The sequence below is a fragment of the Saccostrea cucullata genome, unplaced genomic scaffold, assembly GCF_032062105.1.
Source record: "Saccostrea cucullata isolate Sc308-1 unplaced genomic scaffold, CSIRO_AGI_Scuc_v1 ctg4764, whole genome shotgun sequence".
In the NCBI taxonomy this organism is placed as follows: domain Eukaryota; kingdom Metazoa; phylum Mollusca; class Bivalvia; order Ostreida; family Ostreidae; genus Saccostrea; species Saccostrea cuccullata.
In genome coordinates, this window is record NW_026930659.1 from 1 (window position 1) to 10,537 (window position 10,537).

A 10,537-nucleotide genomic window follows, 5' to 3' on the forward strand; every position below is an offset into this window, starting at 1 on the left:
ATGTATTGTATAATACATAGTGTAAAAGGCTTTTGCTATCATTACAAGACACCACAAATTACTTCTTATTTCATATCATGCTAATAAGCATTGGTATCTAAGGCTGGATTCAAGAAAATCTTGTATCTCTAAAATTATATCAATTTTTTTCCTTTTATAGGGTAAAAATGTCAACTTTTATAAGACCTTTTCTAAGACTTCCAAAACCCTTGAATCTTATAAAGATGAATAAAATGAAAATTGTTGCATGAAAAAATTTCATTTTCAAGCTTCATTTTCATGCATTTCAAATTAAATATTAATTTTTGGAGTTATCCTTCCTGGCTGAGGATCGGATATCCTTAACTACTTCAGGTATATCAAAAATGAAATATTTAGTCTATGAAACACTTATAATAATAATCATTATGATACTTTAAGAACATAATTAAGTCCCCTTTTTAGCTCACCTTAGTCGAAGTTCAAGGTTTTCTTATAGCCTGTTTGTCTTCTGTCTGTCTTTTACCTTTTCACAATTGATATTTACTATCATCACTCCAATAACAGTGTGTCACTTTGTTAGATCAAGTGTGCAAAAATTTCACATGTTGACCACCACATTTTGCATTGATTGGATGTTTGATTTCAATGAAATGAATATTACTTTGGATATGAAATAGAGAATCCAGCAATACACTAATGCTACTGACCAATTGCATTGAAAGATTGTTTAAGAGGACAGCAGTTGAAATAGGAAACAACAAGTGGTCATAAATGCAGTCAATTTAGTTCTCTGTTCATAAGCAAAGTAGTATTCTTTTCATTGAATCAAACATTCAATCGATAAGAAATGTTGTGATCAACATGTAAAACTTTAACATGCTCCAACAAAGTGACATGCTGTTATTGGAATGATATTACATCTCCAGATCTACATGATCATTTTCACCCAAACTTTCCACAAAGAATCCATAAGTTCACAGGAGTCAAGTTTGTCCTCAGAAAGATTTTTAGAACCTTGCTATTGTAAAACACTTCGCATTTTGGCTGTTTGTTCTGTTTATCACTTTTGACAGAGAGCTACCTCTGCTAAATCTATAGCTAAATGTCTTGAGTATTATATGAGGGGCCACTAAAATATAATGTATCGATCCTCACTAATTTATCAAAAATCTAATTTTCACCAAATATTGTAAATGTTTTATATCCAAGTACATGCCATATGCATGTATTTAAAGTATTGAAATAAAATGCAGAAATATTGTACTCTTTCTCAACAACAATGATAAATCTTATGAGAAACAAATAATGGCAGGGGCTGACAAATAGATTTTTCAAGCACTTGCCCACGGGCAAGTACATGGTCAAATTTCACTTGCCCTATTTCAATTTTTACTTGCCCCACCAGCACTTTATATTCATCATATTGAATTAATTTGTCTCTAAATCGAAAAATTTTGCAGCCTAGGATTGTTGTTTAGAATATTGGCGTCATTAAAAACTACGTACCATACAATCTGTTGATTAATTGTATGCTGTTTTACGTCCCGTTCGAGAATTTTCTATTCATATACTAGAGACGTAAAATTGCTATCATATTTCAGCTATAGTCATGATATCTGCTATTTGTTTAAAATAATGGTTTCGGACCTTTTTATACGCCCGTCTTAAGACGGGACGTATTATGTTATAGGCTTCATGTCCGTCCGTCCGTCCGTCCGTCGAGCTGTTCTTACGAGAGGTACATTGTGGGGTAAAATTAACGTATTTTCCAGCAGTGTGGGGTTTTTTGGGTACTGTGGGGTTAACCCCATAATGAAGAGGTCTAATTACGTTCAAAATTACTCTATGAGGTCGAAAAACCTAAAATTAGATTTAACCTCACAAAGACTTTGTCCAAATTTTGGACATGTCCTTAGCCCAAAACGCTCAGACATTCAGAAATCTGCTGTTTAGAGGAATTCGGTAATTGAATCGAGGAGTTCCGAATACCTGAGCATGCGCATATATTTAAAACTAACTGCGCATGCGCAGAATACGGAAGTAGCTGTGTTTGGACATTTTTGTATTAGCAGTGAGGAAATTCGGAAACACAAAAAGCAAATGCAGTAAGTCTTACTATTTTGTTGCACCACATTGAAAAAAAGCTTTATAAGTTGTTTGATATGATTCATACGTACATTATGCAGTTGTAGAATTTATTTAAAGTCAAGGAAAGGACACTTGTAGTCCACATGAACACATACCGATTGAAAACGGGCTTTTGTGAAAAAAATTATAATGAATGCACTGATAGTTCTTTTTTTAATCAGAGGTCTGCAATGAAAATCGACCGATACCCGGGGGTCGGGCTAGTGGTTTTCTGCAAGAGGGTCGCCCCGTTGGCCAGTAAAAAAAGATAATATTATTTATACACGTGCAATACATGCAAAGCACACCTGGTACGTATTTTCACTCGTTTTTTGCAACAAAAATCCAAACCATTTAAATTTTCCATATAACATGCTCCAACTGTCAATAAATCTCCATAATTTAATCCGTGTTGGAGTACTACTTGGCTTATTTACTTCAAAAAACGATCGTGTTTTTTTCTTAATTCGAATTTTCTCTATATCTATGGTAATTACATGCAGATATCTCATAACATAAATACATGTGATTCTTCCGATGGGAGACAAAATCTCTGGATTTTTCACGCCTCTTCCGCCCCTTCCGATTAATTTTTAAATCATCCGTGTTTAAATTTTTTTCAAATTGAATATTTTTGGCTTTAATTTTATCCTGTTTCGTAGTATAATTGCTCTCTCTCTCTCTCTCTCTCTCTCAATTCATTCTAGATACGTACCAATTGTTTATCTACTCTTCACACATTTGTTTACATGTACTTGTAATCGTACCTTAATCTATAGAGAAAAAATCAGAATGGAAAAATGGAATTAATGTCACTGCAATAAATTTTCGCAGCAAGTAGGAATCGTAGGAATCAACATGGGGTTGTATAATTAGGTTGTAAAATTTAGTGGTATATCAATTTGATAAATGACAATCAATGTTTATAAATGAGTGTAGGACATTTTAATCAGTTGTTAAAATACCCAATATGTCACATTGCTTACACAGTCGCTTGTGTAATTATGTGCCGGATAAAAAAATTCACCTATTAAAGAAATTAAACAAATTACCTTTAGATACGTATATATAACTCTCTTTGTGTTAATGAAAAAATATAATTGTCCTGTAAGATCAATTTGTACTTATTTTTCAAGATCGACCATTGAAAATTTAAAAGAATTAAATCACAATTAATAGTTTTTCTATAGCTAAACTTAAAGAAATTCAAGCTTAAAGCTTCATTTTGTAATTTACAATATTAATTCATCATTACTTTGAATATTTACAGTGAGAGTATGTAACTTAGCTAATACAGGTCTATCAGTATTTTCACACCTGTTAGATTTTGATTCCGTGTAGAAGCTCTAATTGCAACTCTTGTCAAAACAAATGATTTGTATAGCATGATTATCTCGTGAATGTCACCATCAGGAGACGATCGATAGGGATTAGTTACGCTCTGGTGCACTTGACACCTGTGTTGTAGTAGAATGATTTTAAACTGCGTTAATACAAATCTTTGGTCAATTGAATAATTTTTTGTGTGTGTCTGTATGTTAGATAGAAATTCTGACAGCTTTATAAAAATAATATTAAAAATTTATCAGACTTTAAAAACTTCAGCAAAGTAGTTGATCGAGGATTAATTGAAAGGGGGGGGGTTACACTGCTGATCATTACCTGAACATATTATAGTGAAGTTTTTAAATGAATTTTATTGACACTTACTGAAATAAATTTTTATACTTTATGTAATTCACCAATAAACTGTCTTTTAATTAAAGCTTTTATATTTTTTCTTATTAAAAAATAGATAGTAGTAAGGCACATGTATTTCTTCTTGAATGATTTGAATGTTACAAAAGAACACTAAGAGTTCCCGAAACTAGTCAAAAATATGTCGGACAATTGTCTTGTAAATATTCAAAATTCACCGGACAGTTGTAAAATTTACCGGACATTAATTTTTTGTATGTAAATTTAAAGACGTACAACACACTGGGGGAGATAACTCTTGCGATTTCAATTGAACGTTTGACGTAACGTCAAATTTAACGTCAGAAATAAAGCGTCAAAACGACGAGTAAAACGATCCCGATGTATATCAATCATGAAAGAAAATTGGGATATGGGGCTTGGCTGTGATTGTGCGTACCATACTCAATTAATTAGTATTTTGTTAATTAACCCGATTAAACTCCGTAAAAAGCAAGACTTAAAATACCATCCCTTAATGTTTATTTCATTTCATTTCATATACAAAAAATTGTATTTTTGATCAAAGCGCAGCATTTTTTTTTATTCTTAAAAGTTTATTTTGCCGAAATTCACATTATTACAATTGGCTATATAACATTCCGATTAATGGTCTTCATTACAATTTGTGCATACACGATATGGATATTGTTTTTCTTCTTTAATTAAATAAAACAACAATAAATAAACAAAAAACTTGTTACAATGTAAAATCGATGTTGTTCTCAGACCCTTACTGATCAAAGAGGAACAACTCTGAAAATGTAGGAGATGTTTATTTTCCTCCCTTTATTCACGGTTTTCCCACTCGGAGTTCCTCGGATGACTCGTACCTCGCACATAACCTCGGACGTCAACGGTGATCTACCATCTTGCTGATTCAGTCATGTGATCTTATTTGAATTTATTTCAAATGTCAGACATTTGAAATCGAAGTTATTTTGTGGTACACTCAACATATTTTTCTTGCTTTTGAAGCCTACTAACATGAGGTTGTAATCAAAACCTGTTTTCGACAAAGAATTGCACAAATTAAAAACATTTTCGAAGAACGTTATGCAGAGCGAAAAATGAAATGAGTGATAAGGCAGTTTCCGGCGGAGAAATGTAAGGATCTGATGCGTATTCCTCCACTAATCACATCCGAGGTTTGAATGGAGCGTAGCGGAGTCAGCCGAGGATTGCCGATTGCGGTTTTCCACAGAATCCAAAGACCTGATAAATCCGAGAATTGAATACTATAGACCTCAAATGCACAATGTAAGTATAGAATTGAAAAGAATTGTTTACTTGTTACTGAAATTATCTGCATTCATGAATATCCTATTGCAGCAAATCGTAACTTTGACTTTCTGTCAACAATGTCGGTTCGCATTTCCTCGAATCAAAACAAAACGTAGCCTATAAGATTTTAGAAAATATCAATGTGCGATTTGATATAAATTGAAATAGATGAAGAGTTTAATTATTGATATTTTGATGTTCATGTGGACGAATACGGAATTTTCATTTTAACTTTAGAAGCGACGACATTGAAAGAAATGCGTACAATATCATGAGGGGTGTATGTACATCTAATGCAAATGTCGATGTATCCCCACGGCCACATACTGTCTCGTTTGAAAAGATGACATGAAAGAAACTACAATTATTCCATTTATATCACAGGACAGGAGAGTTGAACATACACCATTTTTTTAATGAATAAAATTAAAGAAATAAAATTAAAAATCAACATATTCAAGTTCAACAAAACTTGAATTCGTATCCAGGTTTCATGAGATACTAGGAATGCATAACGCATACGTATATGGACTAGACACTAAAATCTTTCAGTAATTTTTTCCTGATACATATAAAAAGAGTAGTCAATATTTATTCTGCATTCATGAATTTAAAAACTAATGCATACCTCCGGGATTCTTGACGAAATACCAGTATATTTGCACTGTAAACGACGTTTCGTCAAACGCTAAATGGTCTGCGACGCAAAAAAGGAAGGGGTGGGGGTGATAGGGGTATTCAAAAATTGCCTAAAAATCTACATTTAAATACGCTTTACATATGAGAACTTTTAAATTTGTAAGTTAATATATTTTTGAAGCAAAAGCAATATTCCAATTTAATTTTTTAAATGTGTATTTGTAGATTGATATAACAAAGTGATCAACCCCCGTCTGAAAGACGCGCGGGAACGTGTTTTATTGAGAAAGGGGGAGGGGGTAATTTTCCGCTATTAAATCAAAACTGGTCGTACAAAAATTATACAAAAAATTATTAAGATTATTTTTACTACCAGCTACCTAAAGAAAGTTTTTTACAAAAATTAAACGACAGGTTTTTTCACAAAAAAATTTTGAATTTGAAAAATACGCAATTTTCAAGGCTTAGAAAATTCATAGTTTTTCAGTTTAAGGTCTTTAAAAATTGTTTTGATGATATGTATATCAAAAAGATGACTATGTTTTTGTGTTAAATGGTTAAAAGAATAAGCCAATGAAATTTGACATTTATATCTACCCTGGTTTTATTGAAACTCAAGGTTTAAGTAGTTCATTTATTAAAAAATTTCTCTCCTTGTAAACAACTAAAGGGGGTTAACTTTTGGAAGTTCCTGTCCAAAAACCACTCGAATGATTTTGTCCAAAATATGCATACATGCAGTAGATATAGTCATATATACAAAAATAACGAAAATAAAACGACAGGAATTTTTTGGGGTAGGTGTGTTGTACATCCTTAACATATTATAGGATTGGAAATTGTAACGATATAATAAATGATATGTGTAAATAAAAAGATGGCAGATTTAAAAAAAAAAATTATTGAAATATTTTGTATATGGCCTTTGTATGCAGGATTTGACGTTGCCGAAGGCGTTACTCCAGCATGCTAGAGGTTCACGGCGAGATACTTTTGACTTGGCGCCGCGTAACCTCTAGCATCCATTGTAAAAATTCTCGCCGCTGAAACCCCAAGTGGAAATAAATTATTTTATTAAGAATAAGGCTTTGTATATTAACGAATGGTACGAAATAATAAAATACTCAATATTTGCGATAAAACTTACGCATAAAACACTGTTAACCTCTCGTATTAGCAATAAATCCATTATTTTTTAAATCGAAGCAGAAATTGAAACAAGTCGTCTGTTTAAAATTCAGAAATGGGATTCAGAAAATCTGACGAAACGAAACTAGTGTAAGGCAACGAAAATTTCGTTTTCTGACAAGCAATCCGCAAAATTAATGTGAAGTCAAATCGAAAGTACTTCTGGTGACAAATTGGAATAATGACAATTTTCATTAACTAACAATAATGCACACTGAATAAAATGGATTTTATTATTTCTTGTGGCTTTCATACCCCATGGAAACACGTAGGTACCTGAAAATTACTTGTTAACAGTTTATTTCACGCATAATACGTTCCGCCCAAAATCTCAGGCGGAACGAGCTCGTTAGAAAATGGCCTTCGGATGTAAGAGTCCGAGGTATATAAGGAGCGTAGGGACGTTAACCGAGGCTCTTACTTGTAGGAGTACCGAAGGCGTGTGATGACCAACGCTTAATTCATGTATAAATTTATTATGTCCTTTCTGACAGATTTTTAAAATGTTTTTAAAAATAAAATCTGCAACATGACAACTCTTGGTTGATTGTTTGGAAAATATGTTGTTTTCCAGGCTTTTTTCTTTTGGATTTTTGTATTTTATGTGCCAGGAAAAATATTACGTAAAATATCAAACTCGTTTTAAAAAGCCTGGTAAAACGTCCGATATTTCTGACTAGTTAAAATTTATTATACAACCTCCATACAGTTAAAAATATGTACTAATGATATAAAGATATGCAAATTTATCATGAAAATGATGATTTTAAGTGAATTTGTTGTCGTTTTACTACATTCAAGTCAATCCGCTATTTTTAGAAAAGGGGAAAAACGCGCTTGTATTTTAAATGCTATCAAATACATTAAAAAAATCCAGAAGTTGGTATAATATTATCATGCTAATAGATTAAATTATAGAGAAAATAATAAATGGTAACAAATTGTCTGTAATCAAGCAGAAATAGCAGGCACTCTTGCAACCCTGCAAATTCGTCCTTCAAAACGAAAGTAGATTGTCACATTTTTTTTACTGTCAGAACTACAGAGTGCATATATTTATCATGGAAAATATTTGTTGACAGGGTTTTTAAAACTGTTTTTCCTCCCAGACTTATGGAAATTATTATTTTAATATGTAGCTTTTTATAGTAGACAATCAACGTCTACATTTTATTTAAACAAGATCTGGCGATGCCCTGACGTTTTTTTTTTTTTTTCATTCCTTTAGTTTTGCATTTGTTTATTGTCAGGACAATTGAATTAAATGATTTTGTTAAGATTATATGTAAAGGTTATACAGTCTGTAAAAAAAAAAAACCATCGGACATTTTGACCAATAAAATTAAGATTTTATCGGTCCCATTCAAAGTTCACCGGGGATCCCCGGTGGACCGGTGCGTTTCTGGAACTCTGAACACTTATGAACAAAACCTTAAAAATTTAATTTGGAATTCTTTAATTTCATATTTTTTAAATAGGCATGGATTAATATATATATACACACATACAAAGGTTTTGTGAAATTGACATGTTTAATTAAATCAACTGTAGTGGTTATTGCTGTTTATTTATTGACTGACTGGCTACTTCTTGGGCAAACTGGAATAAGAGGCCACCTGTCTTAAGTGGCTAGTTTCTGGACTTCCCAAAGCTTAAAACAAGTTTGACTGTACTTTTTCACCTTTTACCAATATAAGAAAGTAGTTCACAGTACATGACAACTATGCTTTAAATAAATTTCGATGAATTTTAATTAGTAACTCGGAATTTTTGTATGTGATATAAATAAACATTTGCTTCTGTATTCCTTTGTAGAGTTCAGATACTGAAAGTGAACATCAGTGGAACTTTGATGATCTAGGCCGCTCTATTTTTGCAGCAACACCAGCATGCGTCGGACATTCATAAAGTTGAAAGAACAAACCTATGACTTGAACACACAATTTGTGATCTGAATATAGTTCACAAATTTAAGGAAAGCAACTATCAAAGACATCCAGATTGATGGTTAGTACATGTTATAAGTCCCCATAAAATCAAGACAACAATATTATTTTACAATAAATTAAAACATAACCTGTTAAAAAAAAAATGAACATTATCATTTATAAATATATTTTACTGTATTTTTTTTTGACAGGTATACATGAAGTATGAATGAAAGCCTTTTCAGAAGAACAAGCACAATCCCGATTCATTCTTGCCATTGTCTTCTCCAGACGGTGACATTTAGGACCTGACTTACTTTTCAGAAAAAGAAGATGAATCGATTTTTGATAGTTGATCTTAAAAAGATAACATTTTCAGGGGTCGTGGATTGAATGACATTTTCTTGCAATCTCCCATGCAGAGTTGTCGTTTGTTCCTCTCTCAATCTGCAATGGGCTCACGTCAAGATTTTTGACATAACGTATAAAACATGATATTAGAAGAATTGTTTCAATTCAAATCAATAGTTCTGGATTGATTTAGTAAATATCTATCTAAAAATTAGACATAAACATAGAAATTGAATTGTAATGAATTAAAACAAACGCACTATTTCTCGTGTTTAAAACTGTGTATACGCGAGCCAACGACAGAGGTGAATGTATGAGCCGATGGTAGAGAGTGATTTTCTTGATGGGCAACTAGTTTCAAGTATTTGGATGTCTATTCTCAATTTACTGCAAACCTTAAATTAACTTCTTGTTTATTAGTTAAATGTGAGACCGTTTCTTACTTGAAGTAATCATTTTTTGAATTGAGCTATGTAATCTCTGATTACTTATGTTTATGAGTAGTGTTCAGCTTTAAGACAAAAGGATCTTTTATGAACATTGCATTCGTCATGGTGAATTTCTATACATTAAGTAACAGTCATAGTTTTCGTCTTTTTTAATTAGCGATCTCATTTTAAATGTGAGAAATAATTATTAAACTGAAATGTACATTTAATATGTTGTTTGATTTTTATTTTTTTGAAAATTGTAAATCAATTGCATGTTGTTGTTTTTTTTTCATTTTATTTTAGGGGATGGGAGTGGGGGTGCAGCTGGAAGTTTGAGTATATTTTCCAAAAGGATGTACATCGTTATTTTTGTTTAAATATCAATTTTAAAATGCAAAATGATGAGATATTAGACTACACATTTTTTCTTAAAACTTCATTTAAATTAATATATTTTGTTTAAAATAAGTAGCAACACCATGCAAGTTTTAGAGTTATTTGACAACTCACTATATACTTGTTTTTTTTTTTACATTTATGAAGATTGTCTCAAATTTTGAGGGTTTTTTTCTGTGTTCTACATTTATTGACATGTTTCTTATCTGTGTTCATCTTGTCGAGTAAATGAAAAGTTTGATTAAATTTTTTTTTAAAAATCAGGATCATCTCTTTTATTTATTATTATTAATTTACAATGAAATTAAGTATGCTTTTGATGCATAATGTACACTTCAAATTCATGCACCAGCAGATTCGAAGGAAAAATTCTCATTAGAAATAAGCAGTAAAGATAAAGAGATTATCCAATTAAAAATAGTTTGAAAAATATTTAAAACAAATTTTCAAGTATGTTATCAAAATAGGAAAAAG

The 10,537-nt window shown here is 31.5% G+C and overlaps 1 long non-coding RNA gene across 1 annotated transcript; it reads left to right on the top strand.

Annotated features, from left to right (window-relative positions):
• The first annotated feature begins 2,040 nt into the window (after positions 1 to 2,040).
• On the top strand, positions 2,041 to 9,300 carry LOC134229498 (uncharacterized). The gene is made up of 4 exons (XR_009984187.1): positions 2,041 to 2,087; positions 2,292 to 2,420; positions 8,773 to 8,964; positions 9,098 to 9,300. It is a non-coding gene; the product is annotated as an uncharacterized LOC134229498 (long non-coding RNA).
• The last annotated feature ends 1,237 nt before the right edge of the window (positions 9,301 to 10,537 follow it).